The 26,303-nt window shown below is 42.4% G+C and overlaps 1 protein-coding gene across 3 annotated transcripts in view; it reads left to right on the top strand.

Moving 5' to 3' along the window:
• Positions 1-26,303, top strand: part of MAF (MAF bZIP transcription factor) — a 192,772-nt gene that overhangs the window by 35,207 nt on the left and 131,262 nt on the right. The window lies entirely within an intron of this gene.

Genomic DNA, 26,303 nt, shown 5'->3' with positions numbered 1-26,303 from the left:
TAATATTAACTGAGCTTTAGGCAGCAAGCCTTAACGTGGAGAATTATTTTTAATTAATAGCTTTTCCCCTACTTTGGAGCTCAGCGGGAGGATCTTCTTTGCATTGCACAAGGAGGGGAGATAGGAGCAGTCCTGGTTTTGTAACTGATAACTATTTCAGGCCAACTGCATTGCCTGGAATAACTTTGTATTCAGAAAAAGAACAAAATGTTACATCAAAAGATACCTCCTTCTGGTTCTTGGATTTAAATTGCCTCTCTAGATAAACCCACAGCCTGGCCAGAAATGAGTTGATGGATTTTTAAGAGTCTCCTGGCCAAATTATTCTCTCTCTCCCTCTCTTCCTCCCTCTCTCTCACCTCTGTGTTATCAGCATGGCATTTGGCCCTAAGAGTGGACCTTGCAAGGATGCTGAGGAGTCACGGCTCCACCAGGGTCCAAGGGTGCAGGGCTTGTGCCCGGCAGCAGGGTCCTTTACCCAAACTAGCCCAGATCCAGATGGAAAAAGAGGCAGGAAGGTGTTGTGAATTTGTATTACTTTAACACAATGGGTTTGTTCAGAGACAGTTTTCAGGCAATAAATGGCTCCTTTGTGTTACTTCCCTCCCCATGGTAGCTTTCGGAGCTGTATATGTGCATATCATTTTGCCTGTGTATTAACAAGCAGGAAGGCTCCCTGGCTTCCCACTTCTCGTCCTCTCCCTCCCCTTCTCCCCATCTTCCAACACCCTCTGCCCCAGCACACAATTCAAACAAAATTAGCAAAATAAGTAACGAGTTTATGGGGGGAAAAAAAAATCCTTTCCTTTTGCTTCTCTTATTCTGAGGACTGTAAGAGACTGTAGTGCATCTTTTTATGAGCGGCTTCATGGGAGTCGGGACATTTGCTTGTTATACTGTGGCACTGTAAGAGGGTGATCGTCATGGACTATAAAGTAACGGGAAGTCTCACAGCCCCTCCAGCTCTGTAACACCACAGCTTGCTCACACAAGAGAGAGGGATTTATAGCATTGCCTTGTATTTTTTAACATATTTTTTCTGCTTTTTATTTACAACCTAGCCCAACAGTTCTTGCTTTGTCCCCTGTCTCCCTCCTCTCCTATCTTAATTCTGCCTGTTCCTTTTGGTGTATTGGAGCCCCAGCAGGGTCCAAAAAAAAAATATCAGTTTAGGTGGAGGAGCAGCATGGATAAAGGTTGAACTCTGAGGTGTGCACATCCCCCTTCAAGCACTATATCTTGCCTAAGTAGAAGCAAGCGAGGGACAAATATCTGACTTTCTAGGCTGTGTGAAAGGCAAGGAAATGATGGAGCTGGGAAGGAGAGGAAAGAATATGAAAAAGAGTGTGTTCCTTGTTATCAAACTTGTCAAGATATTTTCCTTATGAGCTTTTGTTAAAGCCCTGTGTCTTTCTCTTATTTAAATAAGTATAATCTCTGAAGGAGTTTTGAGTTGCAGCTTTTCAAAGCAGTGGGGTGTAGTTCCGTTTTATTAGCTGTCATTGAAGATCTGATGCAGTCATGTCGGAGGCTGTAAATGCCTTGATGCTGTCAAGCCAAAGCAGTTGCGAGCGAGGGTGGGTGCCTGCCATCCCTGGCACTGCCTTCAGAGTCAGAGTCTTCCAGCTGCTGGGGCTCACAAGCAGCATTTCTCAAATTTTGGCCTGGATTCGGTGGCATTCATGGGGTGACCATGCCCTGGTGTTGAAGCATTAGTATATGCAGAATTGGTATTTGCCAGATGAAGAGTGAAGATTGCAAATGATGCAGGCATTGCCTTAATAATTAAGCAGCTTTTGGGAGACATTGTCTCTCTGTTAGCGTTGGAGCCTGGTCCCCAGATCCCTTCCATTTCCTTTGAAAACATGGTGTGGCATTTTGTTGCTGACCACCGCTTGGCTTTGGTATTATGTGCTCCCCTTGAAACAACTCCCCCAGAAGCTGCAGCAACGAGTTAACCATCCGGGGTCAAGAAAAGGACATTAAATATAATCAGCAGCTCTCTTAATCTTAGGAGGAGAATCCTCGTTTACTTGAACGTGTGTGCTGATCAAAGCATGATAGGAGCCAAAATGCCATGCAGTAACAGCTATTTCCCAGGAAGGGTGTTTTGTTTTTTTTTTTTCCTTTTTTTAAGGGCAGAAAGGAAAAGCACCAGGAATTTTGAATCATTGGAACTTTTCCTCTTGTGGTTCAACTAATGCAGTGTCTAGAATCAACTGCACCTGACCAGCGCTTATACATGTTAACTATCAGCTAACATAATCTGAAGCCCTAGGAAAATAGGTTGTAGCACAGATGTAAGACACTGAAGGAAGACAGTAATTTTTTCCTGTAGATGGGAAATGCATATGTTGCCTCACTCACTTGTCATTACTGAAACTATAGGTAGGGACAAAAATAGAAACTACTGACAGCTTGATTTCTTCATGCTGGCACTGAGCTACAGCGGAGCTCTACAAGACCCTATAAATATGCAAGCGAAGGGAAATCCTACACAAGTGCTATCATACTGCTATAGGACTGAATAGAATTAGCTTTATTGCAACCAAACAGTATGGACAGAGTCTGCTTTTCAGAGCTTCCCTATCTCACGAACAATGTAAAATGTGAACCAAAGGCAGCTAATCTGGCCTGTTTACTGGGAACAGTTCCAAAATATATTGTTGGAAATGACTAGAAAAAGCTTTGCACTGCATAGCCCTTATGGTGCAGCCCTTTCTTCCTTTTAAAGTGAAATGTCCTTGCAGAAATTAAACAGTGTAAAAAAAAAAAAAAAGGAAAGAAAGAAAAAAAAAAGAAAGGAAAGGGAAAGGGATCACTGTGGCTTAAAGCACTTATTAAAATTTGTGGAGGATGCAGTGTGCATTGAAAATGCTCCCCCTCCCCCCAAACCTAAACCAACAAAAACAAGCCAACCCCATGAATAGCTCTTCCTAGCTTCCTGCGCATTGAATATGTATGTTAAAGGACAAGGAGCCAAGATTCGCTCTGATTTGCTTTGCTTGGAATATTTTTGCTCATTTGATATATGAAAGTCAGGGGCTATGCCAAGGAGAGGCTGGCGAGCTGGCCATCGTGGAGATTTCTGCAATGGTTCACAGTGGTGTGCAGAAGCAATATGTATCCCACTGTGTAAACGATGCTTCCTGCACCTACGAGTAGGGTTCAAAAGGTTTGCACGGCAAGAGGAGAAAAAACTGCTGCTGGGGCTGTGAGTGGAGTAGTTGGGGTGAAACAAGAGTCAAACAGAATTTCAGGGAAAAGGGACCTCCAAAATTGGGAAGGAGTCCTTAAGTATGGACTTCTGGAAGTTTTCATCATTATTCTTTTGTATTGTTCTTAACAGAAGATATTATTTGTGCCATCTCGTGAGCCCTGCCAAGTATGTCTCCTCTCAGGAGAACTCTGTAATCCTCTTACTTTCATTCACATCTCTAAAGCAGCTACATCTCCCTCATTTTTATAAGCTGCTGTTGTAAGTTTGCTTCGTGATTTAGCTGCTCTCACTTCTTTTTTTCAGAGGTGGCAGCTGATTGTGAGCTCTTTCTTCCTTGTTAGAAATGAGCAGTGTACACAACTACAGAGTAAACATTTCTATCTTCCTCCTGGTTCAAGCAAAAAACCTTGACCCCTGTGCCGGTGGAAGTGAAAGGTTTCCAAAACACACAGGCGACTGAAGATGTGACTGTGTTTAAACCCCTCCAATTTAAACACAGTTATCCAGGAAACCATGACCAGGAGCTGACTAGTCCCCGACGTGAGGTTTAACTCAGTAACAATTTGTTGGCCGACTTGTACGTTATTGTTTTATTGTCTGTACCATGGAGCACTTACCTTTTAATATGCATGATAATAAAAATCCCACAGAAGTTTAAATTAGAGTAAGGCTCAGGGATCAGGCTTAGCTGTGATCTGGGGTCATTGACTCTCATATCAAATCATGTCACCTTTATTAATAACTGAACCATTGACCCTGAAACTCAAGCAGCTTTCCACTGATTTCCTAAAATCTGTAGTTTTTATTCTGTCAGCTACAAACTCTTAAGGGGCAGTGTGATTCCCACCAGCTGAGGATTTGAACCTGTCCTCCTCCCTGCTTCTCAGCTTTTCTGCTCTAAGCTGGTTCTTGGCTTTTTCCACACTGGCGAATTCCTCCCCAAATTTTGTCGTGTAGTCAGTGCCATCCAACTAACATTGTGTGAGGCCAAGCGAGGGTGAGGAGCTGAGCAGAGCTCCTGCCTGTCCAGGGGTGTGGGATGCTCAGTGAGGGGCTGTGCATTACACCCAGACCTTTAAAAGGCATGAAGGCAGCATTGCCCCTATCTCTTTTGGCTTTTTTTTGAAGAGGTGATCTTTTTCTTCTCTTCTAGAGAGCTGACCTTTCTAAATTGGTGTGATTGCTGTCAGTATTCATAGCAGGGGGCTCAGAGATGGACCCATTATTTCACTGTATTGTCCCATGTACCAGACTCGCTTCCATCCCTCCCCCAAAATCTCTCCAGAGTTGCTAGAAGTGGAGAGTGGTTTAATTTTCTGTTGTCTTGCCAACTTAGAATGGGATTAAATGCTCTCAAGGTCTCTGGACTATCACTTTACCCAAAACATCCATCCCAAGCATTCAAAGAGGCATAGAGACTCTGCATAGCTATTTATTTTAAATGCCTGATTAAAATTTCATGAAAACAGGAAGTCAGGGGAAAAGAATAGATTGCAAGAACGACGAAATCCAGGGCTTTGTCATTTTTAGCTCAACAACACACAACAATGAAGAAAAAACCCCAACACCCAGCACGTTCAATTGTAAGTAAGGGATATTTTCACAATCATACTGAGGCCACTAATAGCATATTTTGTCATTGACAGGGGAGTTCATGAACTAAGAATGAGACTGGGTTTTTTGCTTAACTTATTACACAATTTTGATTCTGTTTATAAATTGTCACCTTAAGATCACCTAAAGCCTAAACTTAAACCCCACAAACATTAAGATTTTTTTTGGATACTCCATTATTTTTTTCTATCTTGGCAGCAATAAATAGTGCAATACCACATCCTTAACAGTGCCGCAGCTCTTCTGTCCTGGTATCTTTCTAGCTTTTCCATTCTTAAGCATATCTAATCATCCAAATAAACTGGGAGGGGGGACGGGGGGACGGGATGACACATGACACCCAACAAAAAACTGATTTTTTAAAAATATTTATCACATGCAAAGGGTCTTCTTGGTTTGTCTGTCTTCTAGTATGTAGCTTCTGTCCTTCTTTTATGAGGAAATTTCCTCTTTGCTAAAAACATATGAAACAGAAGCAACGTTTAGACAGACTGCATTATGAAAGGATTTAGAGCCCGTTGAAGACTTCTTGCCTTTTTAGACTTTGGGTAGCAGAACCTCCATTAACAGGCTTCAAATGCCCCTCAGCCATTTTCCAGTACCTTTGTCACCTTGACTACCCGTAGGTAGTTGTGGGGCACTTATGAAACAGCAGTGTCCCAATCTGTGCTTCTGTACCAATCCCATCAAAAATAGATGGATGTTAAAATTCTGTATTAGCCCCTTGCTGCAAAGACAGCATATGTAGGGATCTCAGCTAGGGCATCCGTTGGCTCCGGATATGGTATAATTATGATAGCTTAATGGCAAATAAGTTTTCAGTCACCAGTGTCAAATTAATCCTGTCAGTATATACGTCACCGTGACTGCATTGCTCAGTGTACCCTTACAATATGCATAATACCATGTCTCCTTGCTTCTGCCTCACATCATGTGGTCCTCTTGGTGCAGATGCTGTTCAGCCACTTAAAGAGCTGTAACACTACCAGGGGAAAGAAGAAAAAAATCTAGTACGATATACTGGAATGAATATAATGAGCCTAAAACCTTGGAAGTCTTCCTGTATACATCATTCTTGCTGCAAACAGTCACAGCCTTGTGGATTCCTCTATTATTTCAGGTGTAAAAATCATACTGAAATTTGATAGGAATTATTGCTAGTTAGTTAATTGGCTAAATATGTCTATATGTAAGTAGAGGTAGCAGGGAGCCCACAAATGACCTTTTCCCTTGTTAGATCGTCCCTGGCCAGCTGGACATTTGGTATCCTGAGGGGAAGAGTCTTTTAAATTATAGTTTCATGGCTTTACCACTTTACAGGACTGCAAGTTCCCCGTGTTGATTCATTGTATTGAAAGGAGGAAAAAAATCAGCTGCTGCAGAATGTCCCTTACGCTTTAAGAAAGCAAGGCAATAATCACTGGGAGACTTTGCAGAGCAAAATACTGTGTGGCTCGGTCCACGCCTGTACACTCTAGTCGTCCCCGCTCCGTGCCAACATGTCACAGGTGCACACCACAAGGGACAATGCAGCAAATGTAATTGGGAGGCAGGTGGTGATAGCTTGGACTCCGTAACACATTCATCCCAAGGTGCACTTGTGCATCTGTTAGAAAGTGAAATCTTTTTTTTTTTTTTTTTTTAAATTCAGTTGGTTTAAGAGAGATTTGAGCCATAGAAAAACATTTCCCATCTCCTAAATACAACAGGGAGAAAGTTACCCAAGGTCCTCAGAGACCGGGAGGTGGCGGCTGCTGAGCTCAGGGAAAAAGTGAGGGGTTGTAAGTTTACATGGAAGTGGGTCAAGTGTTTTTAAGAAACTTGATGGGGCTTTTTCCTCCTTTGCTATCGCTGTAATATCAGTGCAAGCTTTTCCTTTTTAGATATCAGCCTTTTGTAATCGCATTAGCATGGCATGCTCTGGCTGGGCTGTTCACTCACATGTGCTCAACCTTCCCTGCATCTTTCCAAGAGTCAGAGCCTCTCCTGTCATTATGGGAACCTTTGTATTTTTGCTCTGAGTCCTAACAAGCAGTGTTTATTCCTTCTGTAAAACAATGAAGGGGCCCCAAATGCTTGTACTCTTGTAGGGAGCCTGAAAGCAAATCTTCCAGAGCTGAACTGCAGCGATCTCTGGGGTGGAGTGTAACAGCTATACACAGCGTACAGAACCCTTCTATAGGAGAGAGCGACTAGTGCCAATTCTGGGCAAAACTATGGGGAATGGGATTCAAATGAGCACACATGCAATGTTGCTGACGGACGAAAATGAACAGCACAGTACTGCAAAAATGCACGTAGGTTTTAGTAGCCTTTGGTGGACAAAATCCTGCTTTTATATGAAGGATATGTAAACAAGACAAACAACATAAAAAATATATCACACGTTTTGAATGCCAAATGCTTCATAATCCCTAGGAGGGGATTTTCCCTGGCTGTTTCAATTCCTAACTCCACTACTCAACTCTCCTTTTAATCTGGAGTTGGGTCCTGCCGTAATCCACAGCTATTTGGAGTGATTTGCATGTGAGGCTGCTGGGAGGGTCCCTTTGCTCCTCTCCCAAGGTCTGCTCTAGCCTCTCCCAGCGGTTTGCAGACTTTGTTCTCCCTCCCGCGTTTCAGCGCGACTCCTTGGCTCGCAGCATGGCCAGGTTAACTGAAAGTGTAAGGTTTTGATAACCCGCGGCAAATGTTTTCTGTCTCCCAGAAGAGTGCTGCGTTGGAAAACAATTTGCAGAAGACAGAATCAGAGATCTGGTTTCATTTTTGGTGCAGCTACTACAGTTTCTAGCTGTAAACCCTTATCAGTGGAGTCCTTGTATAGCTGCTCATCAGCAGAGATCCTGCAGGCAAACGCAGTATTATTGCTTCATCCCATGTGGCTTTTTTTATCAGTGCTGTTCTGACTTCTAAACCTTCTGGAGACACTGTAATTGGGTACTTCGAGTGGCTTGGCTTCTTTTACAGCACAAGTTAAGTTTTTAGACTGGGCTCTGGAAATAATGTAAAATAAAAGAAAGTAATGTAAAGTAAAATAAGATGAAATGAAAAAAGAAAGTATGTATCGGTAGTTAGAAGAAAAGAAATAAAGTTCCTAATAAATAAATTCTACTTTTATTTCTTGGAGTGATCTAGGATAGCTAATGGAGATTGACACTCTAAGTCACATGAATGTTTTAAACGTGTAAAGAATCCTTTATAAATTCAGCTCTGTTTGCTATGATACACTTTCCAAATTAGGATACTGCGGAGCAGATTGTGAAATGATGATTTATATGACTTGAGGATTTTGCTCCCCGTGATTAAACACAATAGCACTTCCTTTGGTTCCCTTTAGAATGCTTTTTTAAAAAATGTATTTAAATGTAAGTATAAATGTATTTAAAATACAGGGTATTTCAACAAGAGTAAAAATATCAGGCAAAAAGTGCATTATTGAGTGCTGTGTAAAGTACAGATAAGCATCTCTAGAATTGCAGCATTCTAAAGGTGGAAATAAATGCTAAAATTGCAACTAAGAAAAATATTCAATATACCATTTTTTTTCTGTCAGGAAAGTGAAAACATGGAGTTTTGTTGGCTCATTCTTCCTTTTGCAAAGGATTTAGTGTTGAGCTTTTACCTAGCTACATGATATACTGCAGTAAAATGCACAGAAATTTGGGATTAGATATGAGTTGTAACATCGAGTAAATTTTATGTTGAGAAATTTAGAGCGTGCCAAACGGCTAGCTACACGGACAAAAGACTAACATGAATAGGTTAGAGAATTATTAGCCTCTAATAATAGATGATATACTATATGTCAAGTAATGACTACTTACTATCCTGCATTTATCTGTTACACGATGTCCTTTTTAATTACCTACCCTGCCACCATGGAGGCCAGCAGCTGGTACAAGAAACACTGCAAAGCTCTTGCCTTCTTCCCTCATAAAATGGAAATGTACTCCCAATCTGTGGCCTTGTAGTTGTTAGACATGGGTTTCCCAGGAAAAAAAGCATCCAAAGCATGTCTTTTTGGGGCAGTAGTTTTTAAGGAAGGTTAGCTTACTGAAATCCTTTTCAACATACTTTGAGCTGGTGCAGAGCAAAACTCCACCGACTGACCCTGACTGTGGCTCTTCCCTTCAGATTTTAGTTCCTTCTGCTGCTTGTCTAGGTGAGGAGTGGATAAAAATAGATTGTTAGATGAAGCTGTTGCTTTTAATTATATTCATAATGAGCATTCACCATCCTTAATTCAATAGTGCAGTATAACAGGGAGAGGGGGGGCAGGGTTTTTTAACCTCGTTTCTTAAGGAAATGAGGCATATAGCATCCCACCACCCACCCACCTGGACCCAGACCTCTCCTAACAATGTGTGAGAACCTTGCAGGTGGGTTTAAAAGGGGAAGGACAACTCAAACATTACAAAGTCCTCACAAAAATGAGAGTGCAAGAACAAGCTCCACGTTGGTGTCTGTACCAGAGACCAGGTAAATTCAGTCTTTATCCATGTTGATGGCAGCCCATAGCCAGTTGCATTCCCTGACTGATGGGGAAGAGCAGGATCAAAGGAGTTAGGCATCAGGTTTGCTGCTAGAGCTGGGCTTTGGGATGGGCAGCACAGGGCATAACCAGAGGAAATCACTTCTCCTACCCACAATTTGTTTTCTGGTAGAAGCATAAATTCTGTGAACCTCATTTTGCACTAATTCTCCCCAGCGTAATGTCAGTGTAGGCAGCCTCCTCACTTTGGTGAATTTGAGGCAGAATGAGGAGCTGGTTTGCTTTCTGGGAGCAGGATAAACCTCAGCTGAAAGTTTGCTGCCATGCTTTTGGACCTGCTGTGTTGCAAGGGGGCCTTTCCCCTGCTGTGCCCCCAAAAGAGCAGCTCTCCTTCCTGCTCCCCTCCTTCCATCCCCTCCCACACCTACTGCTCTTGGACTTGGCAGTGCATTAATAAAAAAATGTAAGTTTTATGGGACAAAGTAAATAAGGCAATTCATATATCATTTCTAAGACACACAGAAAGGAGGCAGAGAAAAATAACCATCCAATATTTTATATGAGGATATTTCCATGAGTCAGCTCATTTTCAGGTTTCTGGGTTTCCAGCTGCAAGCTCTGCTGTGTTGGCTTATCTTCTACTTGAGGCCTGGCATGTGCCAGAAGTAGCTTATAATTGGCTGTGTTTCCCCTTTGTAAATGGTAATAATAGAGCCTTTATCAGCAGAGAATGGCTAAAAATTTGGATGTCTTTAATTTCATCACAACTTGTAATTTTTTTCAGGCCTAATATTACACGAATAGATCTCAGAGCTCCTTGTTCTCGTTGCAGAGCTGACAGCAGAGGGGATGATTTTTGTAGGTGGGATATTGAACTGCCCTTCAAATGTTCCCTAAGTGGTGGCCGTAGAGCTGAATTTATCCTTTAACCCTTATGGCATGGGTTTCATTAACCCTTGGGCTTATGGAAAGTTGCAGTTGTTGCTGCTCAGCTTGGCTGAGAGAGGCTGATGCATTTCTTGTGGCAGCCCTGGTGTTTATTGCAGGGCAAAAATGCAAGGTATTTTCAATGTATTTTAATTCATTTGAGGTTTTCAATGAACTCACCTCAGCCTTCTGCACTCCTCCTGAGATTGCTTCCTGTGGATTTCAAAATGACTAAATTTAACTGGGGAAAAAAAAAAAAAAGCAGCTCATTCAATATGATTGCTAAAGACAACTATGCAGACTTTATATTAAATGAATTTTAAATTTGTACATGGTAGAAGAATTTGGTTGATCACAGGCATAGAAAGGATGTTGCAAGATTTATTTGGCCAGTCTCAACTTGAATTTTGAATAAATTCTCTCAAGCTGTTAAAAAAAAAAGTATGAAAATACATCACTTGAAGCATTCAAATCACAAATATGTTTGAGTGGAATGGCAATCTGCTCCTAGATGTCCTGCGAATAGACAAGATTTCACATGTGTTTAATATATTCTTTTTGGGGAATTAATTGTCCACCAGCACTGACAAGCATGGGGGATGGAGGAGTGGAATGGGAGCGATTTGCAGTTCTTAGTGGGAATTAGTGGCATGACTATATTATAACAATCATAATTAAGCTTTGTACTTGAACAGTGCCTTTCCTTGGGGAATCTCAAGGCACTCTGTCAAATTTATGGGGAAATCCCGGGGAAATAAGTGATTTCCCTACAGATCTGCAAAGATTCAGTGGCAGAGCTGCGAGCAGACCCCAGGTCTCCAGGCTCTTGGACGCTGGCTCTAGCTCGCAGCAGGAGCTGCCTTATTCCTCTGTCACAGCCTGGGCAGGACTTGGGGGGCTCTGAGCTCGCGGGTGCCATGGGGCACAGCCCTGCTTTTGGCTGTGGTGGGTACAGACAGGCCCTGGGAGCAGTGGGGGTGCCTCCCCCTCATATGGGACTGCCTGCAAGGGCTGCGGTGGGGGGAGCAGGGACATGGGCTGGGGGCGGTGGGAAGGTGCAGGCAGAGACAGGCAGCGCACAACAGAAGGCCCTTTCAGCAGTAGCCTGAGCTTAAATGAGCTGAAAATAACAGTGGGAAAATGCACCTAGTCATTGTATAACCTTAGGGAAGTCCTGAGTCCTCCAGGCCTCAGTTTACCCATTGATACAGTTAATATGATGGCACTGCAGGAGGACTTGTGGAGATGGATTTTTTTTTTTTTATGGCAAAGAGAATGAAAAATTGGGGAATCTTATCTAGGGAAGTGGTGCATTCACCATCATTTGAAGTTTTTCATCAAGGCTGAAGTCCTTACCAGAAAATATGTTCCACCTTATCTCAAAATTGGGGTTTGTGCAAGAATTACACAGGGACATTATTTGTCATGAAGGAGGAATTGATGAGATGATCACAGGGATCTGTTCTGTTTAAAATCCCCAGGGTTAAAAATCTGTGTAATTTAATGTTTGTAACATGCTTTGAGATCTTCAGAGGCAAGGTCCCTTTGGACTCAATAGGTTGAATTAGCCTCCTCGAGTAAACTGATTTGAACTTTGCACGTAAGACAAGGAACATATTTCATTATGGGTTGGTTTGTTCCCTTGGCTGGTTTCACCAGTTTATGCAGCCTGGTGAAAAAACAGACAAATTCACTTGACTCCATAGACAGAGCAGAATTGGTAGTAAGTTTTTCACCTAAGTGCCTGCAGAGGATGACAGAGTGTTTAAAAGACAACTGGACTTATATTACTGAGCACATTTAAAGTAAGCAGTAAAACCTTAAACATTGATTTGGTGTTTTACTGGAACCAATAGAGAGATTTAAAAATAGTGGTTGCATGATGAAAAGCACAGCTCCAGTGAAAATCCCCATATTTGCACTGAATAAATCCTCTCCCTCCTGGGAGCAAGCTGAGTATGGAGGGGAGCAGAGTTATCAGCCTCTGTTGTTAGGTCCGGGCTGTGTGTTTGGCTTGATGATAGGCAAAAGGATGGTTTTGGGTGAGTGTGAAGGAGCCTGTCAAGAAGCAGTGAGCAATGGTCCTCTGGATGGGAGCACAGTATTTTAGAGGGAGCTGAGCTGTTGCTGTTGTGCAGAGAAATCCCTCCCCTCTGACCCAGGACCAGGGGTCCCAGCAGTGGCGTGGTGAGGGGCATCGCTCTCCTGTGGCACTGCTGACATCTCTGCAAGCCTTGGGGCAGAGGACCAAGGGTATCCCACCAGAACTGGGACAGTTGGCAATGCTTGTTCTTGTGCAGACTGTGTGAAATGCACACCATTCCCCAGAGCTTACAGGCACAGTTACAAACGAAGCAAAGATGGCAGGAATGACATTCCCTTGCTAATTATAGTGTGGTCCCATCTGTATATTTGGTGTTATGTCACCAACTCCAGCCTGCTTTTTTCTAGCAGGGAAATACTGCTGTAGGTCGAAGCTCAGCACAAAAGGCTCCAGACCTCTAGTAATGTTATATTTACTTGTTTAATGGGGCGAAACAGCCACCACTCTATTTTTAAGGGCTATTGGTTGGAAATCTGAGAGTGTGTTGGCTAAGGTGCTTTTTGGGTAGCTCAGCAGTCCATATTTAAAAAGCACTCGGATGTGCATAAACATAACAGAGTACAGTAGCTGCACATTTCACTGTTGGCTCCATTGGCGACTTGTGCATGGCAGTGAAGCTGTGAGCCCAGATCCGTCCGTCCTGCATGGAGAAGGCTGGAGAGCAGCCAGCTCCCGGGCCATCAATGCTCCTCTTGTCCTCAGAGTTTTTGGTGCAGTGGATAGTCTGGGAAGAGTTTGAGCTGTAGGACATGTGCATCACCCTCCAGCAATTCCCCCAAAATATTTGAGAACAGAAACCACCCTTCTGGATCACCCCATGGGGTGTTTCCATTCAATCCTCTTGAGGCTCTCACGATTCCTCCTTGGAGCCCAGCTACACTCCTGGGGTCCACATCCCTGTTTCTTCCGGTGGAGTTTCCTGACTCCCCCTTATAAAATCAAGATATGTGGTTGTGATTTAAGACCTTAAATTTGCTCATGTAAGGTGTCATGAGTCCCTCTGGAGGACCCCATGGAGTGCTTTGTTTTTTCACATCATACTTGTGAGCTGTATTGGTAAGCCTTGTGCTAAATCATATACGACTGAGATTTTTTTAATTAGGGTAGAGATGGGAGCCTCTAAATCTCATGTGATTAGAGTGTTCTCATAACTTTTACATTTATTATATAGCCCAATTAACATATTTCTTACCTTAATGTCTGTATTGCCCTGTTCAGTGTTGGAAATCCAAAAATAAGAGCACTTTGTTAAAAGTTGAAAGCCATGAAGTGAAAGTAGACCAGAAACAGAAGTAATAATGGGCATTCCTAATTTAATTCGTTGTTTCAGCTAAAAACAATGAGCAAAACATAGGCAAAACAAGGAAACACCATAAATAATGACAAGGACATTAAAATCTCAAAACCATCCACCTTACTGGTTGTAAGAGGTAAAAGGAGTTAAAAAAAATGAGTTACATAAGATTTTAAGCCATCCCAAATGCAGGCTTATATGAGGAGGCACAGAAGCACCATGCAAGGATGCATCTCTCAGGACTTGCACCTGGACCTGTCACCTAAGCTTAAAGCCCCTCTCTGCCCGTTGGTGTAGGGATGCATCGCAAGGGTGTTCAGGGGAGCTCATGTGGCAGGAGGGGGAACAGTCATCAAATGGCTTTATGAGTGAGAAGCTGAAACACGAAGGCCGTCGTGTCTCTTAAAGTCAAGGAGAATTTGTACGAGCAGAAATAGGCTTTGGTTTCTTGTCATGCAGGAAGCCGTTGGTGGAGTAGGAATTTAACAAGTTCACAACTTAACAAGTCCCAGCCTAGTGTCTGGACTACCAGAATAGATTTTTTTCTCAAATACCCCCAAACACTCAATGCTTTTGTCAAATTTCTGTCTCTCTGTACCCAGTGTCAGCCTCAGCTTAACAATGAAGGTAGTCCCAGAAAACTTCTCACAAATAAGCAACCTATGCTCCCTGTTATGAAAGCAACCTCCTACTGTCTTGTATATTAATTCTGTGCTTGTGGGGCACTGTAGAGGTTAAATCTTCTCTGCCTGGCATGGTAATTTTCATTGCTTTCATTTTTTGGGAACTTTCTCCAAGTTTCTGAAAGGCTTAGCACAAGCTATGAAGGCTCCACCTCTTTCTTGGCCCTGTAACCCGTGAGCAGTTCAGCTGAGGCTAGGGGATTTGTGTATAATGATTTGGAAAAGTTGTGAGTATAAATAGAAAGGAATTTGAGATGTTTTTCCCCTCTGTAATTCAACACTCAATAGCTTCCCCTTCCACCCTGCACATAAGGTGCTGTACCAAAACCATGGAAAGAATTTGTGGAGCTTCAGATCAAGGAAGTTCATAAGCTTTCAGGCTTTTCTCTTGCTTGCTCTTTTTTTAAAATCTGATAATATCATCTCATCTGGGGAAGAGCATGGCCAGAGGACCTTACAGATTTTCACCAGATCCTCTCACCAAGAGTATTTGGCCTGGGACAGGGGCAGTCAGGGCAGCCCTCTGACCTCCGCTTACACACAGTGAGGGCTGGAATAAATGTTCAACCTGGGCTTTTCCTTTCTTTTTCCTCCTTTCTCTTCTTGGTAGCAGTTGCTGCTGAGAGAACGTGTTCAGCCTGCTTTAAGATCCAGCCTCAGCCTTCCTTTACCTTCCACATCTCGCGGGTGTGTGAGAGCACGGCATCGGGTTGCAGCACATCTCGGCCCAAGCTCTGTGCTGACGTGCCCATCAGCCTGGGGTCAAGCCCCAGGACAGGCATCCTGAGCTCAGAGGTTGCTGTTGCATCTGGCAGCAGTGCTTGGAGCTGGGGAGCCCCTGGCCCGGGCAGCTCAGTAGTGACAGGCTTGCTTTGAAGTGCCCCTCAGGTTCCTTTTTTCTTCATAGTCATCTTTGTCTTAATTTCTCCTGTGCTTTAAACCCTGCACACAAATATAATGTAAACCTTAAAAAGCCTCACTTATTCTAACAGAAATGTCAGCTCTTAGCAGTATTGGTGCAAATTCTTCATAGCCCCTGTGATTTCAGCACAGTGACAGGTCTCAGTTCTGCACTTCATCCCCAAAGCCTGATTTAAAACCCCTTGCTCAACTCTGTAGTTACATGGACTCAGACACAGATGAAGGGCGATCACAGCATATATTTGTGTCCATTCATTGCCAGGTATTTGATGTATGGTTTCATTTTTGAGTCTTCATTTTGCACCATGATTTTTGGGCATGCAGATTTACGAATCAGGCCGTGGCAATATTGTTTAAAGAACCCTCAATGCTTTCAGTAAAAACCTGAGTAAGTATTTGTTATATTTAGAGGCAATTCTGCTTATTGTCTCTTCATACCAGTAAGCTTTTCACTGACCTAGATTTCGCTATTCCATTTTCCATTTGCTGTCCCACGTTACATTTGCATGGAAGCAAAGTCTTTTGTCTTTTAGTGTTCTCTTGCACTTGCTATTTTGTCCACCAGCCAAAATCACACTCACTGGCCTATGATAGTGTGAACAGCTTCGCTGGCAATGATCATATCATTGAGAGTCCTGGCTTCAGACTAGAAGTAAAAAACTATTGTAGGTGAATCCTTAGGCTGAAGAGACCTGGAGGACCAGCCAGCAGCAGAAGAGCATACAAAGAGGAAAGGTTCCTCTGTTTTCCAGCAGTAGCAATTTATAGAAAGACAAGGAACATGGGACAGAGTCAGAAACTTCTCTTCCTGGATGTATATTACAACTACTACTAAAGACACAAAGCTACATCTCTGTTTTAATTCTGCTCTTAGTTTTAACATGTCATTAAAAAGATACCTGTATTGACAGGAAGAGTTGTAATGCTTTTGGGGAGTTGTTATTATTGTATTACATGATGATGGTGTTTATTGCGGTAGTGCCTTAGGGCTGAATTTACAAACATTGTGGACGGATTACATGGGTATTATGCTGTGCATAAATATTTTGCTGTGTGTTCGTGTTGAAATCCTGTGAACTGGACAATGTAAACAAATTAACATTATCAGGGAAAACCTGTTTTTTAAGTCAACTTTCCCTGCAGACTATACTTGGCCAAAGGACACTTGCTGTAACTCTCACATCTCATGCGTCTCTACCGTGTTCAAAAATGTTTTTACTAGCATATGTTAAGCAAAACCTCTTCCTTTTTGGAAAAAAAAAGCAGGCATGTTTAAAAATGCATTTGATCTGACTAGCTAGTGTATTTTTAAACATGACTGTGTTATGTTTAACAGCGTGTTAGCATATGTCAATTAACTCGTTTCCGCAGAGTGCTGACAGAAGTGCCCCCACTGCTGCTGGCCCCAAGGGGCTGCAGAGCTCGGCCGAGTCAGCAGAAGGGAGCGTGTGCCCACACCTCCGGCCTGCCGAAATTCGGCACTGACATTTCGCGGGCAATATTAGGATGCTGGACTTTGTGCTGAAGCAATGGATGTGAAGGCTTGCCTCTGCTGGCTGCGGGCTGGGGTAACCACCCACGGCAGAGGGGGACCCGTCGGGGCTCATCTGTCAGCACCCCAAATGATGTCTCCTCTGAGCACGCACGCGGGCTGAGAGGCTTTCACTGCACGCAGCGCCCTTCCAGACAGAATAAATAGAGACTTTTTCTCACACTGTCATGAGATCGCACTCCTTCCCTGTGCCAGATATAGATGAGATGGAGGAGAAAAGACGCACGTGCGCATAGCCCCTATATCTCCATTGTGCCGAGTCCAGGTGGTGGACCATGGCTGTGTGCATCGGGTGTATTTTGTGTGCTGAGTTTTGTCTGTGGCTGTACAGGCTGCTCGCCTCTCCTGCTCCAGTCCATGCTGGCCAGTGCAGAAGGAACATTTTAATCCGTTGTAGGAAGCAGCAGTGAGCTTTTTGTCTGGGAGGCTGGCACAGGCTCCTGGATAAAACCCTGGATGTGTGTGAACTAACTAATCTTTTCCTGGCAGGACCTTCTTCTGCATCCCGGTCATGAAATTATGTGTGATGAGAAGTAAGTGGAGTGGGAAGCGCACAGCTTAGGTCTCTGCAGCAGTGTGCTGCAGGGACGCACACTACGTTCCCACGAGGATGTGTGAGGTGTTTGGCGGAGGCTCATCTGTTATTGTATGCATGGAGGGTGTGGGAATGGTAAGCGCGTGGACATGCAAAAGGCAGAGGAGGTGGCTCAGGTAGGAGGGAGGTGGAGAGGTTTTTGCTGGTAGTGCAAGAGCTGGGCTGTGCTGTTGTGTGTTATTGGTGAGCGCCAAGGAGGAGGTGCTGGAGGGATGGGAAGCTGCGTCCCTTCTCTGAACTCATGCTGGTGGGGAGACCAAAAGAGTCTCCTGGGCATTTACCCTGGGAATTTCTGCTGCAGTGGTTCATGTAGCCACCCCCAGACTAGTCCTGGCAGGGCTGGTGTCCCTTGTCCTGATGCTTCCTTGGGGAGTGTGTATCCCCGTGCCCTGCCGCTGCAGGCTGCGTGGCATACCTGTGTCCCAGCCAGACCCTGTGTGCGGGAGCAGCCCCCAGGCAGACAGACCCACCTTTGCTCCTCTTCTTCATCTGGGGAATTTGGGCAATCTGCATTTTTTGGTTTGTGGTTAGTAAATGCATGAATGAGTCCCACATGTTCTGGTACAGTGTTAACAGGATCAGTAGAAATACCTAGCATAGACAGCGACCAAAAATAGGTCCCTTGTCCTGCCAACGTCTTGCACATGTCCCTAACTTTCCTGCCCTGGACAGGAACTCCTGGCACCCTGCAGGGCAGGAGAGTTTTTCCATTCACTTCAGCGGGTGCGGGATTTCATTCTGCGTTATAGATGGAGAGATTTTAAAGGGACTGACCACTGCGTAGAGTCAAGCTCTTTGCAGGGTTGAAGTGCTTTATATTTTTAGCATTGACACGATGATCGTGAGGGAAAAGCGTATGTTTTTCCCCTGCCCGGACAGCATGGCCAGACGTGTTGCTCTGCCTATAGCTGCTCAGGGTCAAGTTGTTACAGGCCCTGGACCATTTCTTTCGGGTGCTGCACCTTCCTGCCACACAGCTTGGATGCCATAATTGGTGTTGTGAAGCTGACCCATGCTGGCCGAAACACGTTTTTGGAAGTGGGGTTTTATAAATAGACCGTGTGGACAAAGGGTGTCTGCTCCCGAGTGATTATGGGGCCAGGGATTGGAGCTTGGGGCAGGGGAGGGAGCCCAACAGCTCCTGGTGAACCGGCACAGCCCTCTTTGCAAAACAGCGACCACAGTGTTGGCGGAGCCTGTGGCAAGCCCTCAGCAAAGGGAAGGACAGAGAGGCCACGACCTGGGGTGTGGGCGCTCGGCTATTTTCTCCCTGTGAGACTGGCTCCCAGACTTTTGCTCATGCAAACCCTGACAGATCCTGTCTAAATGAGTAGTTGGAAATGATGGACTCCCTCCCTGATTTGGGCTGGGGCTGAATTTCACCTACTGGGCTCAGACAGTAGGCTTTGCCTCTGAATGTAATTAAGAGCATCAGAACCTGGCGCTGTGGGATCTAGCCCAACCCTGGTAGTCAGGGTGATTGACATTGAATCCTTTGATTTCTCCAGAGGCGTCATAATATTTTAAACTTATTATTAATTACAAGTGTATTAATCTCTGAATAGTATTAACAATATTTCAAAATATTATCATTTTTATCCTATCCGACCCACTGGGGAAAAAAAAAATAATAGCTTTGGATGAACTGAACAACTTTATAGACAGTGTGCTTTATAACCAGATGGATTCTCCCTAGTTAGTTCCATTTCTATCTAATATTGGCGCAAGATTAAAGATACTGAATCAATGGCTGTAAAAGCTCACATTAAAAATTTGCAGTAAATGAGAAGAGGAAAATTTCATTAGAGGCATAAATTGTAGCAACTGGAATGCATGCAACTTATTTTTAGTATTCTACTGACAGTCACCCTTGAAAGTCTTTTTTTTTTTTTTTCAGATGTTTTCTTTTCTCAGATGAAAAAAAAAAAAAGGAAGAAAATGACCTCTAATATTTTGAAATATAGAACTAATTACAGTAGGGAGTGATCCTGATCCCACTGAAGTCAACTGCAGCATTCTTTATGACATTGCAGGATAGTGCCTCTATTAAGAAATAATAAGGAAATGAGATACTTAAAAGAGAGGGGTTTAAAATGAACTGGCTCTGTTGGCCTCTTTTGTAAAAATACCTTAGAGCCACTTTTATCAAGTCAAAAGGTTCATTGAAAAGAGAAATTAAAAGATGCTGCTTGTGGAGCCTGGCAAAACATGAAGTTCGCAATAAATATCTCTCCAATCCAATTATAACATTCAAATCAAGGAGAAAAAAAATTATGAAATATAATGAAAGCTTTCTTTCTACTGGAAAAGTCTACTTGGAGGTGTCCAGACCTAAGGGAATTTCCAAGTCAGCATTATAGTGAGGAAAAAATGTAATGTAAATGAGAGTGAAATAATCAAATTTTTCTGGTGGAAATAAGTACAGTTGTTTGATGTAATTTTGACACACAGCATAATTTCAGCATCAACACTGAAGTTTAAAGGATCAGTGTGTCTTCATGAGATTTCTATATAGAAAAGCCATTCAACGGGAAAATCTAAATCAGACTTTGGTATGCACGTTGGGCCCTTCTACGATAGAAAGCCTTGTATTATATTAGTTGCAAATAGAAAAATAGAGATGACCCTTTTTCAGTAATTTCTAGGCACCCTTTCCACTTGAAAATCCAGCATGATTATGGTATATAAATCACAAGAAATGCGATGTGTGAATGTCTTCATGCTCACAAAATCAAACTTTGTTTTATGCCTCTAACACCAGATCAGCCATTTAAAGATGCACACCATTTTCGACAGTGAGTTACACTGGGCTCATGTCATCATGCTTATTGCAGATATAATTTTTAATATCATGGGGATATATTCCAAACAATTAAAACAATTACAGCAGGGCATGTCTTTGGCATTTTACTCAATCTTGTAGCCTATATGAAATATATTTGTAATTTTGGGTTCATTTCCAAATGGAGACAGATTCACACACCCTCACAGCCAAACTCAGTACAAGAACCAACAATTAAATGAAGCCTGAGATCCAGTCCAAAGGAGGCATATACTCAATTTAATTTTTAAATAGCTTAATTAATAGTTTCAGTTAAAGGAAAGAAGTGAAAATGGGTCAAACTATGTAAACATTGGTTAGAAAAACACACTGTCCAGCCAAAGCATTGTAGAAGTGCTTTTAAGAAGAATGGCCTTTAAATTTAATTTAAACATGGTTTTCTAACTTAGGTAAAAGCTCAGTTCAGACAAGGCCCAAGCTACTTCTTATGCCACAAAGAATTACCGAGGTATGCTGAGAGTTTATTTAGTCTTTGCTTGTTCCGAGGCTGTGTTTCACTCTGCAGTCATCATTTTCTCCTTGCTGTCAGCATGTTGTTACCTCTCGGCAGCTCAGAATTCACCGAGAGTCTCAATGTGTTTTGAAGCTGAGTTTAATCGCCAATGGGACCTGTACGAATACTACAAAACATTGTTCACAAATATTTACTGGAATTTTGAAATGAATTGGGGTAGACTGCTATTGCACTCTTAGTGTTTGCTTTCTGCAAACATTCAGGTTCAAGTTCTTATTGACATGGCTGTGATGGATGGGATCCCTTACATAAGTCTCAAGGCCAGGAGGGTGCTTTTGCGCTGAAGCAATTAGGGATTAGAAGCAATACCACGTGCCTTATCTGACCAGTCATCACTGACTAGCAGCCCTCAGATAATAGGAAGAAACACTTAGTGATTTGTTGGTTGTTCCTGAATTCTCAAGGGGCAAAATGATAAAGCATAAAACAACATAAAATTTCTCTCTGTTCCAGAGAACATCTATGTACAGAGAAATGGACTTTACTCAAAAAAATATTTTTTGCAGAATTTTTCTTTGATTCTTAAATCTCAGCTTAAATGAAACAAGGATGTAATAATGAAAGTAGTGGAGAATGTTGTTTTTAAGAATTCTTTATTATACAGTAGCATTTACGTGACTCTATATATGTTTGTAGTTTGAAGTTTCTGCTTCAATGAGGACAGTGAGTTCTTTGAAGATTTGCTGATTTACAGTTAACTTCCAGCATCTTAACTTTTTAGTTGAAACAGCTGAAGGATTTCCATTTGTTTGGTGTTTTGTGTGATTTAATCTAATTAAGTTAATAAAAAGTGAAAGGTGGAAGAATGAAGAAAAAGTATAGGTGATAAATATCAAGACTGGCTCGGGTTTGGCATTACGGTGCATTGCTTTAGGAAGCTGTTCCTGACAACCCCTTCATCAGCACCTGTTACTGGTATGATGATCTTTGGGAGTTTAAGCCTAAATTTTGGCCACGTTGTATCACATGAAAATGTTCCCCAAATTCTCCTGTTGCACCTCAATGTGTGCAGAGCAAGTCATGCAGCATATGTTGGCAACATCTGAAGGTATCACTCCTCTATGCCAGCCTTCCGCTTGGGAGCATGAAGTTAGGTTTTGGGGAGCAAATCCACCGTCAGTGGCTTTTTAAGGAGTTCATGGTTGGCAACTGAGGCTGATAGTTGTTTTGGCCTTCCTGATCTGAACACCTTTGCTTCCACTGTAAAGGACAACATATTCTGTACAGTGGAACAAAAACCAGCTGGTTCCTCTCACCACCTGCAGAACACCTGCAGAAGTAGGGAAACTTATCAAAGATCTTCATAATGAACAATGTTTTTAGTGATAATGTTAAAACTACAAAACCGCAATGGGAGACAACATCCTTTTCATGGGAAACAAACAAACAAATACTTTAAGTTGAAGGACAGCCCAGATGAGCTGGCCTTCTCCAGCTTGTCCATAAAGTTAAATGTGTCAAAGGGTTCTCTGCTAGGCAAAGGAAAGATGTAGGAGAGGATTTTATAAATGGCAGTTGGGCAATTAATGTTAACCATCAATATCAGAATGGCTTAGATTGCATGATTAACTAGTAAGAGTTTTGAGCTGGCTGGTAATTTTAGATTAAATAGCCAGGCAGCCAGTGACTTGAATATTGATGAATATCCTGTGTTTTATTAATATGCATTCTCTATAAATTAGAGGCTTAGTACACAAAGAAGAAACCTAATGGTCTTGCTATTTTTCATTGCCACAGGTAGAGCTGAATAATTCATAGCAATTAATTTATTTCACTGATTTAGCCTTTTGGGGCGGGAGGGAATTTGAGCACAAGTAGTCTGCAGGTAATTTTTTTCACGTTTATTTATTATAAATATCTCACCAAACACATTTCAAGACTAATTCTTAGTTGCAGAGAATTTTTTGTACTCTTAAATTGGAGAAATTGGGAGGAACTTGGGCAGAACTGCAAGCAACCCACCAGTGATTACAAGAACCCAAATGTATTTTAAATTGGAAAAAAAAGCACAGCTAATTGCAAATACATCCCAGTTAGGGTCAGACTCATGTTGATCGTATTGATTGGTGCAATACCAGTTACACTGCATGTTTCTGCTCACCATTTGATTGATTGTAATTCTTTAGGACCAAGCTTTTCTTACAAATATTTTTCTGTGTGCAGAATTTTGTATCTGTATTTAGTCCCTAATGCATACAAAATGGAAAAGGTGAAATGCTGACCCTTTTGAAACCAAGGGGAGTTTTACCATGGAAGACTTTGGAAGGTTGGGGATTCCACCTACTAATGGAAACATTCCTGAAAATATTTTTTTGTGCAAATAGAACAATATGTCCAACACAAATGACAATTTGTATTTGTGCAAAGCTTCAGAGTATCCAAATACAGATTTTTAAATTTTTTTTAGGTAGGGGTGAGATGGTGCAGCTTTAAGTACAAGTTAAATGTTGTAGCACAAAGATCATTTACCAGTCCTACAGCTCAGGGTGGCTGCAGCCCCATTTCAGTGTCACGCAGTCATATCCAGAGCAGGTAATATCCAGAAACACGTGAGGACGAGGAGGATGAGTACTGCCTCTCCCTTCTTCTGGTTCTTACAACACACTGCACAGTAGTGAGAGTTGCATAGCATGCAATAAATCATTGCCTCATTATGCTCCTTCTGTAGGTTTGTTTAGGGCACCTACTGTAGTACCAGCTTCAGAGGATTATTTGTTCTTCCCAGAAATTCCTCTCGGATATAGACTTCTGGTTTGATTTGCAGAGAAAAAAAAAATCTCCATGTCTTATTTTTAAAATAATTTTTTAGTGTACACAACAATTTACATTACAGAACTCCCTAAGAAAATAATTCAAGCAATGTCTAGAGATTATTTTAATTTGTAGGTGGATGATTTTGTCAAGAGAAGGCAAGAGGTTAAAGAAGGTTTTCATGTTTTTGTGACTTGTCAACATGAAATATTAACAAATGAAACACAGGGTCTTCCTCCCCTCCTTTCTTCCTTCCTCCCTTCTTGCCTGCCTTCCTTTTTTCTTTCCTTCTCCCCTTCTTTCTTTCTTGTGTACACAGAAGCTGCTGATCCCTTACCATACCAGATTACGTTGAGTTGTTCTCAATTGTAAAAGAAGCCTAAGTACCTCATTAAAAAATATTGTGAGGTCCTCATTCACTTTTTCTCTATGTCTTTAGCCAGCCCTAGTCTACAGCTGGTGCAGAAGGCCACCAGTCTGATTGATAGAATAAGGATTTTTGACATTTGGTTTTGATTTAAGTAGACAAATCCTCTTAAGAAAAGGTGTTCATTAGTTGGCCTAATTTACTAACGAGGAGCGGTATTCAGTATTGCTGATTTTGATAAAACAGTATTTATTTAGCATTGCACCAAGCAAATGCTGGAATAACCTAGATTGTACCTGCAATTAATTTGAACGGCTAGAGCTGAGACTTTGGAGAGCAGGTGGGTACACTGCAACACGGCTGGGTTTTGCTGCAGTGTGACAATGTGATCTAGGATCCGATCCAGACTCCTTGGAAATCAATGGAAATTCTACCCTTGACTTTACTGGGCTCTGGATCCCGCTCCAGTTGTGCCAGAGTGGTAATGCAATGACTTCAACTAGGGGGAAGAATTTTCTGGCTTAACAGATTCAGCGTTTTGTGTTGATAGGTTTCTTTACACAAGGGGTCCTGACTTCAAGTCTGAATGGTTTTCACACATGCCTTGCTCTGATCCTCCCTCCTAGTCACAGTTCCTTGAAATGCAATACATTTCTGTTTTGTGACCACTAACAGACATCACAGCTAACCTGTGAAATTTCCTAGATGATTATGATGTGAAACTCAAAATCATTGTGAGCTTGCTCAAAATGTGACCCGCCTTCACACAAAAGCTGCCTGAGCTTTCTGAACCTTTCAGCAAAACTGGATGTGTTCAAAGCCATAATGAAACACAAAACTACGTAAGTTTTGTGTAATTTGGGGTTTTATTGTACATACTTCTGTATCATTGTATCTCAGAGTCCTGGACGTAATTCTTATTTGATCCTAAACTCTTATGAAGAACCTAGGAATAGAAGATGTGCTGAGGTCAGGACCAGAAAAGATTTTTTCCAACACCCACTGCAACCTGAGTCCCCCATAAACATGTAGGACTCAGCGAGAATTGTACCCAACTCTTTTTGATGGAAGTACAGTGGTGACCTTCTAGATTGATTAAAGATGTGACATTGATTGACTTTGAAGGGAGCCACATCCACCCTTCTTCTGCCAAAAAGGCAGTGGCTGCAATGTGAAGCCTCAAGAATGGGGCATTGCTCTTCCAAGTACATGGAAGACATCCAAGGGTAACGGGATAATGCAGATAATGGGATAGGGTTTCTCCCCTCCTCTCCTTCAAATACCATATAGCTAGATTTTAGGTATCCAGACTCAGGCCTTAGAAGACTTTTCCCTGATAGCTATTTAAAAGATGAAATAGCTAAGGACATGAGCTCTTTTTATAGGTTATGTAGGATGTTCAGTGGTTGAGAATGTCAAAAAGGACTGGTAATGGTGACGCTGCAGGGACCTTTAATGGCGGTGGGGGCTGATGCTGTGAGGAGGGGCGTGAACAGCACAGTGGAAGGGACAGTGTGGTGGAGGAAAGAGCTTTATTCCTCTGGCAAACCCACCCCTGATGATTTTACACAGTCACTTTGAGGTGTCTAGTTTGAGAGATGTTAAAATGACCCAATTTTCCAAAGATACGCAGTATCTTAGCAATATCTGGTCTCTTTAAGGCACCTTGAGTTGGCACTGAGAAATATTGGCCTCCTAAATTACCACTTTTGAAAATCTAGGCCACTGAGCCTGATATGAACTATCAGAAACCAGAGACAAGGGAGCATTTATGTTGGGGAATGCATAGTGGCTTGAAAACTACAAATCAAAATAATTCACCCTTTTATGTGTAAATCTCCTTCTCTTTGATACACGAATTGAAAAGCTGTCTGGTTTCCTTGTAGTTTCCGTAAGCAAGCAGCGTGCGACTGTACCCTCTAGAATGCTATTTAAGTGTTATTTAAAGTGCAGACCTGTTAAGGTCAAGCAAGCTCATCTGTATGCTAAAACTGAACCCACCAAACCTTACACCTAAAACAAGCAAGGAGGTCTCAAGTTCTGCAGTTCCCTCCTGACAACAGTACAGTGTAACAAATGGTGAAGCACCAAAAGATCAAAGTACTTTTTCAGGGATAGCAATAAAATCAGAGACAGAAAGACACCAAGTCCTGGTGCAGGTGTCTGCTGTTCCAAGGCAGTCTTTCTCAGATATGACACCTCCAGCCCATCGCTAAGGGATGCGGACAGGAGCTGCAAACTGGCAGTAATAGCATCAGCAAATTTAGATTTCTGAGCTAGTAGAAAGACTGAAGAGTCACTGCAAGAAGCCCACATGGAAGGAATTGCTGTAACTCACTGAATTTACCATGAGCATACTGAAAAGAAACTTTTCAATGCAGACATAGAAAGAGAATGTGATGTGTTTTGCTCATATTCCAGAGTCAC

The sequence above is a fragment of the Strix uralensis genome, chromosome 12, assembly GCF_047716275.1.
Source record: "Strix uralensis isolate ZFMK-TIS-50842 chromosome 12, bStrUra1, whole genome shotgun sequence".
NCBI lineage: Eukaryota > Metazoa > Chordata > Aves > Strigiformes > Strigidae > Strix > Strix uralensis.
Note: the sequence above shows the minus strand (reverse complement) of the source record. Positions and strands in the feature narration are given on the sequence as shown.